The sequence below is a fragment of the Myodes glareolus genome, chromosome 25, assembly GCF_982192425.1.
Source record: "Myodes glareolus chromosome 25, mMyoGla1.1, whole genome shotgun sequence".
Taxonomy (NCBI): domain Eukaryota; kingdom Metazoa; phylum Chordata; class Mammalia; order Rodentia; family Cricetidae; genus Myodes; species Myodes glareolus.
The window spans coordinates 28,042,854-28,049,395 of NC_142050.1; positions in this window are offsets into that span (position 1 = coordinate 28,042,854).

Below are 6,542 nucleotides of genomic sequence, written 5' to 3' on the forward strand. Positions count from 1 at the left end.
AGCCCGGGGGAGCTGCTGGCTCACAGGGCCCGTGACAGCAAGGCCATGACCCTTCCTGTCCTCCCGGCTCTGCAAGGTGGATCAAGGATTCCAAGATGATATCTTGTCAGGACAGAGCTGCAAATAAATCCACACTCTGAGGATACTCTGAGGCTTGGCACCGCCAGTGTACTAGGCTTCAGGACTGAGACGCCAGTGTCCAGCAAGAAATCTGTGTTATAGCTGGGCCAGGGCTGTGGGCCACACGTGTGATCCAGTCCTGAGTTCAAGGTCTGGGTGATCTACTTGGCAAGGAAGGTCCTTGAAACCTTGACCTAGGGTAGGTGAAATCTTTGGGGACGGGAGCAGGACTTGTGTTTCTTGGTCCCATACTTCCCACAGGCCGGCCATTTTTATCACGTTCTGAAAAGACTCAGCAAAGCCACTTGGTTGAGTGGGTCACTCCCTCCACCCCAGTGTGAATGAGAAGGGTCCTGTCCTGTCCCCACCCCCGACTGCTCAATCTCAGGCCAGGCTACCTAGGCTGGGAGCAGGCAGTCCCCGCTGCCTGCTGTCTGCGATCAATGGAGCCAGATCACATTTCCAAGAGCCTGAGGACTGCAGAGCCGGGGCAGGGACCCGGATAATGGCCTGGATTGAATAAGCAAATGGAGCGGTGGGGGAGGGCTAGTCTGGAAAATCCACTGCACAGGGGCTCTGGGGAGCCACCGGCCCAGGCAGCCCTAACACTAAGCAACAGGGGGCCTGCTGCCCAGAAAGCAGTAATCCAGGCAGCCAGGGGCCACCATGCCTGAAACACAAAAAAAATTCAGGGCAGAGTGGGTGCCAGATGGGTTAAACCTCACTAGCTGACTTGGTGCCCTCTCAGAGGGTAAATCCTTTGGCGGTACCACAGACAGCCACAAAGAAGCCGATCCTGCTTGACAGGGTGAGCCCTCTCCTACCTGCCCTTACCAACAAGGTCTTCAGGAAGCTGATTCCCTGGGGAGTCCAGCCAGCCTGGTAGCCTCCACTCACCTGCAGGTACTACTGTGGGTATGAGAGCGTTGGCCTGAGGTCCTCTGGGACTGTAGGCCCCAGAGGTTCCAGTCTGGCGGGAACTACAGAACTGGCGATGCTTGCACCTGCTGGAGTGGGCTCAGCAAAGCCTCTGGCCGGGCCAGTGCTGGAAGCTAGAAGTGAGACCACCCAGGGTCTGAGGCTGCTTTGGCTGGGGAGTCGGAGCCAGCTGGGAGTGCGCTCAGAGGTAAGGACTTAGTCTTAGGTGTGGACTCAAACAGCCAAAGCCAGGTCTCCCAAAGACCCAGGGCCTACAGAGCAAGACCTGGAAGAGGCCTCACCAGGGCAGGAGTCTCTTCCTATTGTGAAATAAGCAAGCAGTCCTCTTTCCACAGGTGCTCAGACATACTAGCACCTCACCCCAAAGATTCAGGGGAGCCTCTGCTCTGTGTGGTAGTAGTAGGAATACATTGTCCTGACTATCCCACACCCTCCCCAGGGCACCAAGCAGGCAGCCGTGGAAGCTTGGCCCGTTCCTGATAAGCAGCCAACTGGACTTGGCTGATTTCTAACGTCTAGTCTCAACCACATGCATTCCCCGGGCCGGGAACCAGCCCTCTTTAGCTCAGCAACCTAAAATGACTTGCCTGAGGTTCCCCAAGGAGAAGCAGCCTCATTAGAGGCCGGCCCAGTCACTTCAGGTATGATGGCTACCAGATGGTCAGTGGACCAGGTCAGCCGGCTGACCCCACTGCCTGCCAGTCACCTGAGCTTCCCCCAGCTGGTGGGTTCCTCCCAGCCTTGCATCAGGTCCAGCTCTCACCTCATCTCGGAGACCAGGGATATATTCAGGGTCAGAGGCGAGATTCACCCAGCCCTGGGGCGTGGAAGCAATCCCCACAGAGCAAGGCCACTGGGGTCAGTACCCTGCGGTGGCTGAAGAGCCACATTAACCCTGCTCCTATCACTCCCCACGGACCTCTAGCCTGGTGCTCTTCCCCATGCCTCTACTCTCCATCTGTAAGATGGCTCCAAACTGCACGTTCCATGTGGTTGTGGGAGACTATATAGCAATGTTATCTGACACAGTCATGGGCAGCTCGGGGCCAGTAAGTTATGGGGAATCTAAGGATGCGGGAATCCACTAGTATGGCTATGAAGGCCACAATGGACCCTGCCCCAGAACCTCCCCAGCGCTCCACGGTCAAACCCTACTAGTTTCCCCTCCTCTCAGCACGACCAGAGGTGAGCTCCACGTAGACTCTAGGGACAGTGGCCCTCATAAAATATCCAGCTTGGGAATGGGACATCCTCATTGCCTGGAATTGCATCCTTGGAAGCCGGTAGCAGAAGGCCAGGCCTCATTCTGCCAGAAGAGGTCTCACCCCGAGGGTGTGCTAGGAGCCAAGCAGGGCATTTCTTCCTCGTGGTATCACAGAAGCAGGCCCTACAGATGGTGACCCCCACCCCCACTCCAAGCAACTCCATCTGTTGGCCCGGCTCAGATTGCCCAGCTCTGACACCGCTCTGGCCCCAGGCAGTGTAAGGCGATCTGGCTGCCCACCAGGATAGGGTTGCACCCTCACCCAACACTAAGCCAGCTGGGCCAGGGAACTGGTGGGAAGCGTAGACCCGGGGAGCCAGGGGAGGGGAACGTGACTGCGGCAGCCCGCTTTTCCCATATTGGCACTGCACATGATTGCTCAGAACGGAGAGACACAAGCAAAAATGTGCTAGTGCCAAAATCGGCCAAGCAGAATGGTACCGGAACGAGCCCTCTGGGGACAGAGTGGATGAGGAGGTCTTTGGACCCCTGCACCCCTGCAAACAGCGAGTCCAGGCAGAAGGGGTGGGGCGCTCCGAGGCACTCGCGGTTCTGTCTCTGCTCTGTTTATGGCCCTTCGGTAATTCACTGACCGAGACTGTTCACAGTGAATTCTACCAGTGCCATACACAGAACAGGAGTCAGCCAGCTGCCCTCTCTCCGGGCCTCAGCACCCAGCAGGACTCCTGGAGCCCCTACCACCCCACTGCCATCTCCATTGCTGTCACCCATAGCTCAGCAACCCTCCTCATACCAGCTTGGCGCTGCTTATTAGCCCAAAGTGACCTTCAAGGAGAGAAGGACAACAGAAGACCGACTTCTCGAATCTGCAGAGAGCAGCAGAGTTTTCCTGCAGCAGCCCAGAAGCTCACCTCCGTCTACCATCACCCAAACAGTCCATCTTTTTGCCAAAGTTAGCAAGCAATTGCCAGGTCCTCCTTAGGACAATTTTATACCAGACCTCACCTAGTGCCGAACAGGCAATGACAAAAACATCCAAGATGCGTCTCCCGGCCTCTGAGCCCAGAGGCCAACAGCTCCAGCTTGCCCTGTGACAAACAGAAGCCCAGAAGGCAGGGCTGTGAAATGCCCTGGAAGGACACCTTTGTTGCTTGACCTGGGCCAAGATAAAGACAGGAGGCTCGCTCAGATAAGGAGGCAGCTTGGAAGGAACCAGAGCCTGTGGAAGCAGCCTCTGGAAGGCTCTGAGAGCACTCTGAAGGAAGGTGGCTGCAGGAGAGCCAAGGGAGGGCAGGGGCAATTGCATCAGTGGTTGCCACAGTGGCTGCCATGAGAGGAGGCACAATGGAGGCCCTTGCCTCTGGTGCCAGGTGCCCTGGGGATGGAGGAATGGGGGAGGGTAGATCTCTCTGGAGCTGGTGCCCAGAGAGCAGCCAACACAGGCTCAGCCTACCTTGGGGTTAGAGGGGAGGAGAAAATACACCGAAAAGGGCCACAAAGTAAGAGTTCTCCAGCTAAAAACCTTGTACACTTTTAGTCCAGGCTAACCCCATGCCCTCAGTCCCGGGCTTGGGACTTTGACACAAAACTCGCTATTAGTTCACGCTGCTCCTCAAAGGCTATGATAAGGTAGGAGTCTGGAGAAGTTACTCCCTTGCCTTTGGCGTCAGTTTCTCCCACTCTGAACTTGGGGCTTGAGCGCAGGGCAGTTGGTCAAGTAGAGGTAAATAACCGTAGTTATCAGTGTGGTTTGGAGTGTTTGTCGAATCAGAATCACCAAGGAGCCCCTTGAAATGTAGATTCAGGGCCCACTTGGAAATCTGCATTTTAATCTGGAGAATGTGGAGAAGGGAAGGAGAAGTCCATTAGAATTCTGTTTAGAAAACAACCCTAAATTCTTTGTTTTTTTTTCTTCCGGTTTCTAAGGAGCCCCTGGTTTCTAAGGAGCAGGGGCGACACAGATGGGAGGGGAAAATCTGAGACACTCGAGGTACCGAGGTACCGGTCTCCGGACAATTGAGGCTGGAGCTAAGGACTCCACTGTCTTCTGCCCAGGAAGGCTTTAGCCCTGTAACATCAAGTGTCTGGCACGCCCACCCTTCTGACTTACTGAAGGTAGGGGGAGAAGAGTAGGAACAGCTTAGGAGCCAAATACCCCTCCTCCAGCAGGCAGGCTCCTCCTTGCTCGGCCTTGCCCCTCCTAATTCAAATGCGACAGGAGATATTGCCGCAGTGCCCAGGCAGGGCCACACCCATGTCCACAGCTAGAGTCCACCCAACCAACAAACAACCGAGCAAAACCTGGCCTGGGCCAGAGGCCCTAGGATCTTCGAGGTCTCCTGACTAGCGGGTTGTGGAGTGCTGCGGAAGCATCATTGGTCCTCTCCAAAGGGGACCAGCGACCGTGCTTTGTGCAGGCACTCAGAAGGGACTCTTGCTATTGCTGTAGGTCAGAGCCCTGACCTTGAAATTAAAAGCTAAGAAATCCCCTTTTGACCACGGGAAGAAGTAATCTCCCACCCTGGTAGGTGGAAACAATTTAGAGAGCATCAGACCTGGTGTGAGGGGGATGGGTAGGGGAGCGGTGTCTGTCCTCCCAGGCAAGTGTGCGCCCTACACCACGTGCAAGGTCTCCCTCCCCCAGCGCCAATCCCCTTAGGCTGGTCTGGGCGCCACACTCCGGAACTCTTCTTGGATCCTAAAAAACACTTAGCGGAATCATCCTTCCCTTTGTGGGGGGTCAGGAGCGGGGCTGGGGGAAACCTCTCCCTAGGCACTTGCCCGGACAGTCAGTCTAGCATCTCTTCCCTCCCATCTCTCGCAGTACCCAGCAGCTACCCAGAGGTGAGTGGTACAGGTGGGGTCTTAGGAATCTTTTGCTATCATCCAGCCCTGTAACTTAGCTGCTCCCCATCAACCTCTATACAACGAACCTAGAGTCCCTGTTGCGAGTCTTCCCACCAGCAATCAGTCCAGCACCGGTCTCCATCGACGCCCCAAGAGCTGGGGCAACCTCCCCACACGCTCAGGGCGTGGTCCAACCTCCCGGCTGGCCAGTGAGATCGCAGGCGGCCCCTCAAGCTGCTTTCGACGCAGTCAAAGCCACCAGGGAATGCACCAATAACTCGAACGTGTAACTGTGCATTGCACAAGCACGTTCCCGGAGCCACTGGACCCCGTTAATACTCCTAGTGGGAAATAAAAACAAACGAAATTCTCACAAATGAGACTATTACAGTGAAACTGTTTCTTCAAAGCGTAATGTCCCTCCCCATTAAACCCCATCATTGCTTGAAAGGGTGGCTAGAATCCCCGAAGAAGAAAAAAAGTGGAGGCTAGGAGGTGGGCTCAGTTTCCGACGAACCCACCAGGACCGGTTTCATGGACGGTTTGATTGACCTCGGAACGCGATGCCCAAATGTGTGGCTGGCGGAGGATGGTGCAGGCTAGGCTGAGTGCCCGGGTCTCAGACCGAGATGTAGCGTGGGCACCTGGTCCAAGGTGTGGAAATTGGACTCTTTTAGTCCTCAGAAAGTTAGCGAAGCCAACAGGAAACCTGGAAGGCCCGGTCCTAGCTAACTCTGACAGTGAAGGGGCCAATTAGGGCAGAATGCACCCCCACCCCGTCCCTAATCCCCTAACCAGAATTTATTACTTCCCCTAGCACTGGCAGGTATTTCCAAGGAGAGTAGGGACGCCAGGGACGAAGGAAGAAAGGTGAAGGGCTCCGCAAAATTGAACGATCCCTGACGCCCAGACCGCGTCCTCACTGCCCACAACCATAGGATACACCGATCAGCAAAACGTCTAAGACGCGTTCTGGGGAGAAGGACTCTGGGGACCTTGGGACCAGCCCTAGCTAACCGAAGGGGTTCTGACTCAGGACTGGTCTCCGCGTGCTCCGAAGCCGGAGGCTACGGAAGGAAGACAAGCTGGAGGTCTGGGACCAAGCTTTCCCCAGGGGACTGGGCGGGGCAGGCCCCGGGTCACGGAAGCCGTAACCGACCTGAGCGCAACCCAGAGAAGGGGCTGGAGAAACCTGCTCTGCGCCGGAACGCTCCCCGAGCCCGCGTCGCCACCAGCCTCCCGGCCTTGCACTTCCTCCCGGGCCCACCAGGGCGGCGAAACGCCCGCGACCCCGGCCGAATTCCTCCGGGAGGCGACGGTAGGGAGGGCGGCCCAACGCACCGCACCGAGCCAAATCCAATCTGCGCCTGCCCCCGCTATCCTCGCCCCCCGCCCGGGGAGCCGCACTGGA